The sequence below is a fragment of the Talpa occidentalis genome, unplaced genomic scaffold (genome assembly GCF_014898055.3).
Source record: "Talpa occidentalis isolate TD23 unplaced genomic scaffold, MPIMG_talOcc4v2.1 talOcc4.1269, whole genome shotgun sequence".
NCBI classification, from domain to species: domain Eukaryota; kingdom Metazoa; phylum Chordata; class Mammalia; order Eulipotyphla; family Talpidae; genus Talpa; species Talpa occidentalis.
Window position 1 is genome coordinate 1 of NW_023601289.1, and position 14,992 is coordinate 14,992.

Here is a 14,992-nt window from a genome sequence, read left to right on the forward strand (position 1 = left end):
CACATCAAAACCTCCAGCGAAAACTTCATTGGCTGTTAGATACACTAATTGATTTCAGAAGCTTACCAGCAAAGGCATTTTTTATTTTTTATTTTATAGACCTGAGAAATAAAGTTTTAAAACAACTGCAGCTTTCTTGGAATTAACAATTTAATTGTAATATTTATTGTGCTCACAGATTCACAGAGGTGCAAATTATCTTCTAGTTTCTTTTTCTCTTGTCTTTAAATCAAAAATAAATCATTTTGAAGGCAAACCTTGCATGAAATATAAACTATACATGTGGAATTGAATTTAGTAAGAAGCTACATGAACCACTGGATTGTTTTTTTGAAATTTTGCAATATCCTATTCTTATAAACACATATTCAAAGGTCTAGATAACTGTCAATAAGTGAGACTTGGAAGCATTTTGGACATTTTTGTTACTTGAATGTGATAAAGGTTAAATTGAAACCAAAGGACAAAAACATTCTTCCATCTTCAGTTACTGACTTACATGCTTTGAAAATGCAAGATTTGAGAGTAAGATATAATCTGTAAAGAAAATATACATATTTGATTAAGAAAAGTAGTCCCTCAAGATACCTAGCAAGTATTCAATAAATACTTCTGGAATAAGAAATAAAATGACTTTTACTCCTCTTCTTCAAGATGCCAATTCCTGAACTTTTTGCATTGACAAATATGTGTATCTGGAAAATTCTCAGGATGTTTCTTTTGAACATATTTCTGGAAAACAAGTAATTCATTCCACAGCTAGAGAATGAACATGGCTTGATTAGCAAAGATGAAATGTCACCTTGGCTTGGAATTCAGATCAAAACAGCAGTCCAGGGACAAAGGTCTTAAGAAAGGGGCATATGTTCCAACAAATGGCATTTGCTGGTAAACTCACCCAGTTCAGAGCTCCCCGTGGCTTTCCATGGTAGATTACCTGACTCTCCAGCAGTGGGTGTGGAGAAAAGTGAAGGTGCTATCTTTACATTAACAAATCTGCCATTGCAACAATCAAAGCACAGACATCAAAGACATCTTGCATCCCTATGGCTGACACTTACACAAAAGCAGGGTAACAAAACTCAAGAGAGATGATTCTAAAACATCTGCCAAAGTTCAACTACATGGGGTCTACACAATTAAAACAGCTGTGACTATCACCAGCAAACTCACTGAAATAATTTGGGACTTACTTTTACTTCAACCTGAGGTAAATAAAATGGTTTCCTCTAATTCTGTAATGATGGGTAGTTGTTATTGTTGTTGTTTCAAATAAGCTCTGGGAGATAGAAAAAATGCTGAAGACATCCATATAAATCATTCCCTTATGTTTACATTTAACTGCCTTTTTACATTCATCTAATGACTTTAGTCTGTTTTCCCTTTGCAAAGTCAGCATGGTTATAAATACAATAAAAGACAGCATTTCTTCCATCATTACCACTCCCAAAATAGACTCAAACCAAACACATTGCAAACATTACATCCCCTTGCCTTTTTTTTTTTTTTTTACATTTCTAGTAAGAAAAATTAGTGGCCACTCTTCTCCAATCTGGATATGTTGGAATGAATGTCTCTCAAAGCAAATGGCATATGTCTTCTCACTTGTCAGTCCTTTTCTGGTTAGATGTGTCTCCTTCCATGCTTCACCCTGAAGAGGCTAACAAAAAATATGAGACCTTGAGTTTTTTGGGTAGTGCATTCACCTGTTTCCTGTCACAAGTTGTCCTTTTTGTCTTCAGTTCTTTGCTTCTTGACAGCTTACTCCGTCAGATGAATACACTTTCAGAATAATGGTAGGCAACTGACCCACATTTAGTCTGTGAAAATCAATCTGTCCTTAATGATACTTTTACAGAAAAAGCTAGAATCTACGATTTGTCAACATTTGAGGCATTTAATCACACCAATTACTTTGAAAATTGGTAAATTATGGGAAGATTGAGCTTTCCATTAGAAAATACCATTTGAGGTGACCAAACAGCCTCAGTTGTAAACAAAAGCTCTAATTTTAACAAGAATGCCAGCTAATATATAGAGAGAAGGGATAAGAGAATTAGTAAATTGTTATTTTTCAAGACTTAATGAAATTATTGATTTAGGGAAGAATTATCAGGTGGTTTTAAATCCATAAGTTAAAAATGCAAGGATCAGACGTCTGTATATTATCAAAGTAACACTACATAGATTATACTCTGGTAGCAATGAGAGAAAGTGGCATAATAGCAGATGATTAGGAAGTCATTAACATGCACAGTCTGAGCAATGCAAATGATGAGAAAATCAGATATTCTTTGTCTGCTGATATCATGCAGTATGGTATACATGACATTAGCTAGTATGCACTTCTACTTAAATATTGACCATAATCTGATCAACGCTTTTCTCAAGAATGCACAAGAAATTCAGAAAAATGAGACATTCTACAGGACAAATGGGCCTCTCTTTTTGGCAACTCAGTGTCATGAAACAACTGTTCTAAACGAAAAAAGATTTATATGACACAACACCCAAAAGCAATATGTTATCCTGGACTAGATCCTGATGTGGAGAAATGAGATAAAAAGGACATTTGGGGGATAATTTTAAGCAATTTGAATATAGATAAGTATTAGGTAAGTAATTATTATTAATTTTCTTAGCTTGTAATCATGATATTTTGGTTATTTAAGTAAATGTCTTTTTTGTGGGACCCTCGCCGGTGGCCGGGGATCGAACAGGCACTGCAGAGGATGCGGGCAGCCTCGCAGCCCAGTGCTCAACCGCTGTGCCACCGGGGGAGGCCCTAAGTAAATGTCATTTTTATAGGTAAATACTAAAGTACTAAAGAAGTCAAATGTCACAATGTTTGTAATTTCCCTTAGAATACACCAGCCTTAATAAAATTAAGTTGAACATGAGAAAACAAGTCTCTTTCTACAAAATAAATAAGCACAAGCAGCAAATGACATCTTTAAATTAAATAGTTCTGTTCCATGACTTCCCACCATTTCTAAGTCTGCTCTGCATTTTAATATTACCTGTAAAGAATAACAAACTTTAATAACTTAGACATTTAGTCCCGCTTCTTTATTCACTGCTTTTTCAGATATAAGGCAGAACACTTTAGCATGAGGCTACTTTTTCTTTATCCTTTCTTCCTGTGTTTTAAGATAGTGGTTTGCAAAGGGTATTCCCTGGAGAAGCAGCATCAGTGTCACCTGGGAACTTGTTAGAAAAGTAAATTAGGGGCCCTGACTCTAGGCCCAGCAAATGGGAACTCTGGGCTTGGGGACCAAAGAGTTGTTTCTGTTGAATCTTCCAGGTGACATTGATTCACACTGAGGTTTGACAGCCCTTATTCTAAAGCTTCCATTTCTCCCTATGGAATTCACTTTGTCATGGATGAGTAGACCTTTACACTAGAGATAAAATAACAGAAGACCACGATTTGTACAATTCATGTGTATTTCATCCTTTTCTATCATTGTCTTTATCCATGAAATGAGAACGTGACAAAGCAATAGCTGTTATATTGGATGTTCCATTATGTTTACAACACAATACTTGTGAGCATTATTGAAGGCAATGCACTTGTATCCAGATTCCTGGGAAGCTCTACTGCAAGGTAAAACTGGGCCCATTTTATGGACTAGAGTTTGTAACACAATATAAATTAGCAGTGACCTCAAAACTTCATACGATTCAAACTAGTGGGAACTTCTGACAAATCTTATTTATAGGGTTCCAATTCTTCAGCAGTCCACCTTGTTTCCCAACTAAACAGCATCTTTTTGAAGATGATTGAGCATGTCTAAAGGCTATAAAACCCATTGCATCCATATATGACTGCTAGGTACTCAGTAAATGTGAGATTGTCAGGCGCTGAGGTATCCCTACTATCAGTGGGAAGTCAGAGCTTTGAGCAATTCCTCAAGACCATCATTTACTAGTGTGCTGAGCTGGAAACCTAAACTAATGTGCCTGAGTTCCTGCAGTGTTTGGCCCCTGCATTTACTACCAACTGAGAGAATATGGAATATCAAATTATAGTATCCCATCCTCATGTCAGAAGTTTAGGGACACATTTAGCTATTTGATGTTCATGTAAGAGGCGCCCAAGACTAACTAAAATCAGACACTATTCATAGGACCAAATGGTGTTATAAAAGGTTTGTGTTAAAGCATGACCAGCCTGGTTCCCTATTCTCCCTTTCAGGAATAAGAGTCATCTAGGCTTCCCATAAACCACAGGCATCAGTCCTCACTGCTTGGGAAGTCTCTGATTCTCTGAACAAGCCTCTCTAAGAGACCAACAGTATTCACTTCCCTGCATATTTCCTTCTGTATTATCACAATCCATTGATGACCAGTCACAGCAGTTAATGAGGATACTCAACATTAAAAGAAGATGTCAATATGGGTAAAATAGATAAAAGAAATTAAATAATGCTGAAGCAAGAAATTCAACTCAATCATGAATCAGTGAAAAAGAAAATAATATACCCTCTGGAAATAAGCACGTGAAAACACCCAGGAAGACATATGAAAGGTAATGATAAACTATTACACTCACACAATCCACCATGACATTACCTCACTTTACCTTTTAATCCTCTATTTCTTCCAGTATCCAAACACACAGCTATGTGACATTGTATTATGACGATCTGTCTCAAAATTATAACCTTAGGGCCTCCCCGGTGGCGCAGCGGTTGAGTGCTGGGTTGTGAAGCTGCCCGCAGCCTCTGCAGCACCGGTTCGATCCCCGGCTGCTCCCCGGCCACTGGAGGAGGGTCCCACATGGCGCGCAGACCTCTCCTGCCGCCCGCTGCTCCCCTCAGCAGTGTAGTTCGGTTCTTCTGCCTGCTCTGCTCCCCTCTCTGGCTCTGGTGAATTCTCTCACCCTCCCGCGCTTCTGACTGTACCCAGTGCTTGTATAAATAAATAAATAAATAAATAAATCTTAAAAAAAATTATAACCTTAGAAGAAAGTTCTCCTCATCTCGTAAATATCTTCTCCCTATAGGAGGAAACTGATTATTGAAGCATTTACTATGGTTATCATATATGTGCAAATATGTATCACATAAAAAACACACCTAAATATGTATTTACCCACACAGATGTATTTATCAAAATGTTTAAAGCATAGCTTTAGATTAAGTAGAGATGGATTTGAATCCTGGCTCTGTATTTTACAAGCCATGATAGACTGATAGACCACAGGCAGTTACTTAATTCACATAAATCTCAGCTCCTCCCTTTATCAGTAGGAAAACAACACCACTGCCAGCATTGATCTATGAGTTAAATTAGATAATATGTGCTTAAATCTCTTCACAGTTGTTATTATTTGCCACTATTATTGTTATATTAATATTAATATTTTACAACCCTCTCTTTCATCAAAATGTCTCCACTTGCTTTCTTTGTTTCACATTACAACATTAAATCTTTAATTTGCATTATTAGTACTACTTTTGTTTACCAAAACCATAGAAATCAAGGTCTTGATTATATTGTACATCTTTTTTTCAAGTCATCACTAAAGATTAATGTATAAAAAGTACATCTTTCTAAGGCCCACATTTGGCTCTCTTGCCACCTCTCTTGATTTCATCAGGTAATTGATAGTATTCTCCAGAAAACAACACGCTTATTTGAAAGACCATTTGCCTGTGACCAACAGTGCAAAATGAATTAGATTCATTGACTAACTTCAAATATAAACCAGAAGAGAACTCTGTGTGTGTATGTGGTGTGTGTGTGAACATGAGAGAAAGAGAGAGAAGGGTGGGAAAGAGAGGCAGATAATGAGAGGCTCAGGAAAAGAATCAGTGTCATTAATAGCATATGCTTTGGTAAATTCATCAAATATGTCATTTATTAGAATGGGTAAATATAAATTGCGCTTGCTTCATTTCATTTGAAAAATTTTGCCTTGTATGTGTCTTCAGAGTGTTTCAACAGTGATTGCACAAAACAAAACAAAACAAAATAGAATGAATGTTGCTGGTCTTTTTGTCTCCCTTTCTCCAAGAGGGTCCTTACTTTGCCTGAAGTTTCTCATTTTTCCTTTTAGGAGTAGAGATGATGAAATGATAGTGAGTGTAAACTAGTGGGTGGATATGAAGAGAAAATAGAATAGAAGTTAGAGAAAAGGGGGAAGAGAAGAAGACTTAAAGGACCAAGGGGAAGTATAGGAAGGAAGCTTCTCTCCAGAGCAAGGAAGTGAGAATTCTGCTAATTTGTGGGATTTCAAGAAAAGCAGTGAAAACATCTCTAAGAAGTTAAGTGTGGGGATAAGAAGAAATGATTTTTCAAGAAATTGTCACTAAGGTTTACATGTCCTCACAATATTTTGACAAACTCAAAAGAATTTTAAATATCATTTGCTTTTGAAATCTGTTGTGTCTGTTGGACCAAAATATTCCTCTAAAACTGGGTTGCAGTATGCTTCAGTGTGGTTTCACAGTTTTACTATCTTCCTTTATTTTCATTTAACTGATATGCAGCTCCCCCAATTAGCAATCTCTGTTGATTGATTTTTCTCAGATGTTTTCTCTGTATTTGTCTTCACTTCACCATTCAACAAAAAAGTGACAAATTTCCTTTTCTTTCTTTTTCTTTTTTTTTTTTAAATCTAGGATATCACTAGATAATTAGTAACCAATTTCTCATTAAGTTGAACTATAAGTTTAACAGATACATATACATGCTTATGAGTGCCTGTCTATGGATGGAAAAGTAGACTGACACACAGCCAAAAAAAAGAACTATTAAGAATAATTCATAATTGGGCCTCCCCGGTGGCACAGCGGTTGAGCGCTGGGTTGCAAAGCTGCCCGCAGCCTCTGCATCGCCGGTTCGATCCCCGGCTGCTCCCCAGTCACTGGAGAAGGGTCCCGCATGGCGCACAGACATCTCCTGCCGCCCGCTGCTCCCCTCAGCAGTGTACTTCGGTCCTTCTGCCTGCTCTGCTCCCCGCTCTGGCTCTGGTGAATTCTCTCACCCTCCCGTGCTTCTGACTGTACCCAGTGCTTGTATAAATAAATAAATAAATCTTTAGAAAAAAATTCATAATTAAGAAGTCTTTGCACTTTTCAAAGTAACAAAACTACAGATGTTATTGTTTGATGAATGCAACAAACAAAAGCAACAATTCTAGTCAAAGGTAGGTTGCGGTGTCCTGGGATTTCTTGAATACAGTCTTGATGAAAAGAGAAAACAAGCATCACAATTAAAAACACTTCCCCTATTAAAATGGGTTTCTTCCTTTAGATTTAGTTAAACAAATAACTCAACTCCTGAGAGTATGTGTGTATGTAATCAACATATTATTGGATAACATGATGATTAAAAACACAAGGCTTGAATCCTGACTATAAACTAGGCATATCACATTATTGAGTATATTAATAAAATTAACTTCAAATTATTGTTATGAAGTTTAAATGTGGTAATTTTATAAAAACCTTGATATAGTAACTACACACAGAAAATAAACCAAAAACCCAACAACATATTAGGAGCTCCGGTGGTGCAACTGATTAGCTCTCAGTACTTATATTAACATATTAAATCCTTGCAACAAACCTATGAGGCCAGTACCATTATTAACTCTAGTTAACAGGAGGGGACAGAAGCAAAGCGTAGTTAAATGATTCCTCTAAGGCTATACAGTTACAGTATGTTAGAAGTAGAAACCCAGATTCATTGGTTCCAAAATCTGTATATTAGATTATTTTAATAACAATTATTGTTATTATTGTTGTTAATATGCGAAATAAAAAGGTATGTGTTAACATGGGAATTGATTTTATGAACATTGCTGCTTTACAGACATATATGTTGAAGACCTGGATCTTGCATCAAATTGCCAATAAACAACCTTGCTTATTTTCAGTGGTCCCATAAACTACTAGTGTGGAGTGCTGAAGAATATGGAGATTTGCAGCAGTAAAGTGCAAGACAAAAAAAAAAGGAAAGACTTGGTCAAAGTTTTGAAATTTCTCTTGAGACACATAAATAACTGTAGTTTTTAGTGTACATCAAAAAAGCTAAGTAGGCCTCATCACATGTACACATAAATCCTCATTTTTACATAGTAGTTTATAGTTTTTGAGCTACTGACACCTAAATTATCATTTCTTAATATAGTATCAGATAGTAGAGTTGCTAGATTTCTTCAATAATTGTTAGGAGATATTTACACTAAAAATATTGATTATTGACCTGAAATTCAAATTGAACTGAGTGTCCTATATTTTATCTAACAACCTTAAAGTAGAGTTTTTGCAATTTAAGCTTTAGAGATTGGTATATAGGGTAGTTATGGATTCTACCAGTTATTAGAAGTTTAAGAAGTCTAGAAATCAGCTCTTTAAAAAAAAAAAAACTTTGTATTTAATGTCTTTGAATATATAACATCCGTAAGGGAAATGGAGAGGCGCAGGCTCTTTTTCATCTCCCATTGCTAAATGCTATAGCCATAGCTTTGCTTCCTCCCAGGTTTCATTACCCACGGTGATGTGTTATTGCAAAAAATGCTTGTGAGCACAAGCATGGGGTTTACACACCTATGACTATGGACATGTGAAGATCATTACAAGATAAGATTGCGGGCCTCCCCAGTGGCGCAGTGGGTAGAGCACAGCACTGTGAAGCTGTCTGCAGCCTCTGCATCATGGGTTCGATTCCCGGCTGGCCAGGGAGATACCCACATGGCACAGCAGACCTCTCCTGTCTCGCATGCTGCTCCCCTCAGCAGTGTTTTCGGTTGTCTACCTGTTCTGCTCCCCGCTTTGTCTCTGGTGAACCCTCTCACCCCCCACATCTCTGGCCTGTACCCCAGTTCTTGTATAAATAAATAAATCTTAAAAATAAAAGACAACCTGAGAGAGAGAGAGAAGCCAGAGAGAGATAGCAGAGATCACAGGGGCTTGGAGGCTCACTTGCTGCCTGCCTTCCAGCCTCCCAACCTCCCTGCCCTCTGCTCTGCTTCTGTACTTTGTCCCCTGCTTCAGCATTAAAGGCATGTCATACCTACCTAAGGCTCCAAGATTCCTTATCCATTTGCCCAAATCAACAATAAACGTTCTCAGCCTGGTATGGTTGCCACCAGAACATCCTCTTCATGTTTTTTAGTAGCTACTGGAAATTATAAACAAATTTAGTGTGATAAATAACACTTTACTCTTCTTTAATGCTTCTTCAAAATGAACTCAATACACTAGATTAAAAGACAGGTTTGAAACTTCTATCCATGCAATTGTCTCAATTTGACTATTTCTTGATATTAAACTAAATTCTCTGAATGCCATGAAAGACAATTTATCACCTTGAGATAGTCAAAATAAAAACTCGCATGTAAAGCAGTATTGTAATGCACGTAGCTGTATAAATCACTGAGAAAGGAAACAAATTTATCTTTGAAAGGAAAGAGTGAGAGGAGAGAAAGAAGAAAAATCTCAATTTGGTCAATGAAAATATACCTGCCTTAGTATCATGTTTGCCACTGAAACTGAAACAAGAACAAGACAAGATGTCAACCTATGCATACCAAACACAGTTTTATGAGTTTTGATACAGAGCAGGTTGTATGGATTCATTTTTCACCAGTGAAGATTTGTTATTCAGCCAGCAACTCCAAGCCAAAAGTCCCATTATTGTGTGCTGTCCTTTCAGTGGAGACACCATCTTTTTCAAAACACAAGGGAGTCACATTTTAGACAGTGTGCCAGGCAACTGTTCTGGGAAGAGAGAGTCTCCTGCTGATAAAATAAAAAATAAAAAAAAATTAAAAAAAAAAGCATAGCATAGCCATTTAGCCATGCCTCTGCAGGTGCTGATATATTTGCAGAAGAAATTTCTTATTTTTAATGTGGACAAAAATGAGCTTAATGTTCATCAAGTGAAACACCACAAAGTTTTACACATTGACCATAAAAGAAAAGATCTGTGTCTTCACAACTCAATTAATTTTGCCTTTTCATTATTATTAATGGCATTCGTAATACATAGTTTATTCTTAAATTGTTTTCAGACATTTTACTTATTGGAATCTTAGTAGAATCAGTCTGATAGCATAGCCAAACATAAATTATTATAACCATTTTGCCCAGTGATTGTATTGCAATATCAGCAGCCAGACACACACGAGGATATACTGCAAAAATTCTAATTTATTTAAGTTTATCCAAATATTGACTTGTAAAAAACTTTGGTTTTCTTTGACAAAGACAAATGTAATAAAGGAAGCACTTCAGATTCAAGTTTTTATTGATATTTCCCCTCAATTAATGACACCAAAAGTAAACTAAAACAAGTGGTACAACATCAAATTAAAAAGCTTCTGCACTACAAAGGAAACCATAAGAAAAGTGAAAAGGCAACCTGGGCCTCCGTGGTGGCACAGCAGGTTGAGCACAGTGCTGTGAAGCTGTCCACAGCCTCTGCAGCATGGGTTCAACTCCCAGTTGGCCAGGGAGATACCCACATGGCACGGCAGACCTCTCCTGCCTTGCCTGCTGCTCTCCTCAGCAGTGTCTTTGGTCCTTCTGCCTGTTCTGCTCCCCTCTCTGTCTCTAGTAAATCCTCTCACCCTCCCGCACATCTGGACTGTACTCCAGTTCTTGTATAAATAAAATCTTTAAAAAGAAAAGGCAACCTATTGTACATGGGTATTTTCAAATCACACATCTGATAATGGCTTAAAGTACAAAATATATAAAGAATTTATAAAACTCAATAGCAAAAACAAATAAAAAATAATTTTATTGGAACAATGAAACTGAATAGGTAGACACTTTTCCAAAGAATACATACAAGTGGCCAACATACACATAAAAATATATATTTAGCATTAGTAATCATCAGGGAAATGCAAATCAGAATCTTAATGAGACATATAACCTCATACTTGTTAGAATGACTATCACCAAAATGTCAAGAGCTAGTGAGTGTTGGCAAAATGTGGAGAAAGTGAACTCTTGTGCATTTATTCATAGGAATGGTAAACCACTATGAAAAACATGTTGGTTTCTCAAAATATTAAAATAGAACTGCTATATGATCCTGAAATTTCACTTCTGGGTTTATATCCGAAAGAAATGAAAATCTCAAGAAATATCTGCACCCCCATGTTCACTGCAGCATTATTCACAATAGCCAAGATACAAAATCAACCGAAGTGACCAAATGGATAATTGATAAAGAGTATGTAAAACACACACACACACACACACCCCACAGAGGAATATTATTTCAGTCATAAAAAAAAGAAGAAAATCCTACCATTTCCTCATTTGCAAAAAGTTGGATGAAATTTGAGAATGTTGTGCTAAGTAAAATGTGAAGCAGAGAAGACAAATATTGTAGGATATCATTTAAATGTGGAATCTAAAAACGTTGAACTCATAGCAACAAGGAGTAAAGTGATTGTTACCAGGGGCTGTTCGGGGAAGGGTATGGGGGTGGTGGGGTTGGAATGGGGTCATGAATGGGGAGATGTTGGTGAAGAGTATAAATTTCCAGTTAGAAGATGAACAAATTCTTGACATTATAGTTAACAATACTGTATTATACACATGAAAATTGGTAAGTAGGATCTTAAATGTTGTTACCACGAAAAAGAAATAGTAATTATATGACACAATGGAGTGTTAGCTAATGCTACAAGGGTAAACATTTTGCAATATTTAAGTATATCAAATTGATGTGCTGTACACTTTAAACTTACAAAGTATTTTATGCTATTTTTATCTCAATAAATCTGAAAAAATCTTTGCAACAAATAATACATTCTCATAAAATCATAAATAAACATAGTAGATAGAAGATATTCTTTATGGACTAACTATAGGACAAAATTGTAAAAGTTTGCAAGTGAATGGTAAGCATAAAATATGTGGTGATGGTGAAACACCTCAGGAGGGACATAGTGAGGCATCAGATATACCTGCAATTTTTAATCCTATAAACAAAGAAGAGCAAATATGTCATCAAAATAATGATAACAAAAATAGGAAGCAATAATTTTAAATAATTTTAAATGGCGAGACTACAAATGGGGAAATAGTTTCTATGATAAACAATATTGACTCCTCTACATCCTCTACACAGAGCAAGCAGTAGTCAATCAATTCATATCATATTTCTGATCAAAATTCAACAGTTTTTATCATACATAGAATAAATCCAGAGTCATTATGTGGGTTTCTAAGGTCAGATATGATCCGGCTTCTGCCTAAGTTCCAGCTTCATATGTACCATCATAGTAGTCTATTTCTGGAAAATACCAAGGTTACTCTAGTCCTTAGGTCTTTCCATTTGTCAGTTCATTCAAACAGATCTTGGTTTGTTTTATAATTTTTTACTTCCAATTTTCAACTCCTATGCAATTTTCTCCATGAAGTCATCATTGAACACTCCATTTAAATTAGCCGATGCTGCCTTCCTTACTCCTCCATCTCTCTGTAGCTATCACCATTTTATTTTCCTCCTAGAACTGTCAAAATCTGAAATTATCTTTTCTTTTGTACATTTATTTAACAATTGTCTATTATATGTATCTCCAATTAGAATGTAACAAGAGTAAGGATTTTTCTGTCTTGTTTGTTGCTGTGTCTCCAGCATCTAGTTTAAAACAATCCCTAATACATAGTAGGTATACAATAAATACCTTTGAAGATTTCCTGAATAAACAATTTTTGCAAAAGATGAGGGTTTAGAGATGAATCATGAATGACTTTTAATTCCTATATTTCATGATATCAATTGACAGTGGTAATTCCTCTCAGCTTTATCAGTCATTTTATTGCCTAAGATTTAAGTAATTGCTTTTCTCCTACCCTATAGATACTTTCTCCAACTTTCAGAATTGAAGATGTCTTCTTAGGTGTTTCTTTTCTATTTTTGAATAATGATTAATTTTCTTTTCATAAGTTCTAATACTAATCAGTCATACCTTTTTCACATTATTGTGACATTACTTCGTACTAGCTTCTTATTTGATGGCCATAGGATTGCCTATGCAATTGTTAGCCAATCGAAACATAATGCAGGCCACATACATAATTTTATAATTGCCAAATTGAAAATGGTTAAAAAAGGTGAAATTAATTTTAATATTTTAATTTAATGAAATATATTTAAGTATTACCATTGCAATGTGTAATTAACATAAAATGATATTGCACATTCAATAAAGTTAAATTTATTCAGAAATTTTACACAACTTCAGTATTAAAATTTAATGTTAAAATTAAATAAAAGAAAAATTTCAGTTCCTTACATATATTGACACATTTCAAATGCTCTATTAACCATAGGCTCATGGCTACATACCAGTCTGTGCAGGCTAAATAGCTAATGGTGGATGCACCAACACAGGAACCATCCCTTCAATAAAGTATTCAATACTTAATTTGTTGGATAGTAAATTAGTGAATAAAACACTAATTAATTTTTAATGAACAAATGAGGAAAAAATCATGAGTTATTTGCATTGTTACTCTAAATATGTGTTTAATTATTGGTGTTGCCAGGAAAATGCATTAAAAACAGCAAAAACAGCACTACAAAGTAAAAGTACCAGTGTAATTAATGACTGCTATGAGACTATGCTGTTGTGGTAAAGATAATTGTTACACGTGCATTCAGCAGATTTTAAACTCTGGCTGTCTTAAGCCTCTCCAGATTTTGTTTGCTCCCATACAAATTCTTTTTTTTTTTTTTTTTTTTTTCTGTCACAGAATTGTGGTATAATATTTATTTTTATAAATTTTATTTTTTATATTCCCCATACAATTGCAACCCCCTTATTTTGACCCCAATCCCTACCCTCCCCGCCCCCACCCCCATAGAGTGTCTCTGGTTCATAGTTTTTGTTGATTTTGATTTTCACTTTCTTATAGTTATTCATTTTCCTGGTCCCTTATTTAAGTTTTCTATATTCCTGCTATGAGTGAGACCATCCGGTATTTTTCTTTTTCTTTTGGCTTATTTCGCTGAGCATGATCCCTTCCAGCGCCATCCATGTTGCTGCAAATTGCATGTGTTTATCTTTTTTGAATGCTGAGTAATATTCCATGGTGTATATGTACCACATCTTCTTGATCCAGTCATCTATTTTTGGGCATTTGGGTTGTTTCCAAAGCTGAGCTATTGTAAATAGTGCTGCTATAAACATAGGGGTGCAGGTGCTCTTTGGAATTGATGTTTCTGTGTCCTTTGGGTAAATACCTAGGAGTGGGATTGCTGGATCATATGCTCCCATACAAATTCTAAGAACTCTGTTAAACATAGTTGGGGGAAAATAGACTGCCACCAACCCTTTATGATAAGAGCAAACTAGTACCCCAAAAGCAGCCTTGTTTTCATGTAAGCCTTTAGTATAAAAACGAAATCAGAAAATAAATTCAGAATTCATATATGTATACCTCTGTAGAAGAGGAAATTGAAATATAAACAAAAGTAGAATAATAACAGTAAAATAACGTTTTAAAAGAAATTAATAAAATATTTTAAAGCTAATTAAGTAACAATAAGAATGTAAACATACAAGAACATAAATTTTTTTTTAAGTCACAAAGATTTTGAATCACAGATATAAAAAGATGAGAACTTGTAAGAAACTTGAGAGTAATATGGAACAAAACCTAAGACCCTAGGAAAAGGCTAAATAAACTTGTCAATAAAAATGGAATGCTTCTGTCATAATAATAGTACTTACCATTTATCAAGCACCACCATATGCAGATGCACTGTGCTCATCAGCTCCTCCTTTCATCACAAACCTGGGAATGTCCTTAGTTTAGAGATGAGGAAGTTAAGACTCAGATGTTACCAGCAATTCATGGTGCTCTAGGTGGAAGAGCTAAAATTGGAAAGTGAGAATATTCAGTAATGTTTCTATTTCAAATGTTTTACTAAAGGCTGGCTAGAATCTTAAAGAAGTGAGAACACAAACTTGAATTACAAGATCATTTTGCAGCCTCTTTCACACATA

At 35.4% G+C, this 14,992-nt stretch overlaps 1 long non-coding RNA gene across 1 annotated transcript; it reads right to left on the reverse strand.

The window, feature by feature from the left end:
• Window positions 1-1,528: 1,528 nt before the first annotated feature.
• LOC129145571 (uncharacterized) lies at window positions 1,529-14,756 on the reverse strand. Its single transcript, XR_008551318.1, has 4 exons — window positions 14,717-14,756; window positions 9,545-9,755; window positions 9,032-9,135; window positions 1,529-1,660 (listed from the first exon to the last, which is right to left on the reverse strand). It is a non-coding gene; the product is annotated as an uncharacterized LOC129145571 (long non-coding RNA).
• Between the last annotated feature and the right edge of the window lie 236 nt (window positions 14,757-14,992).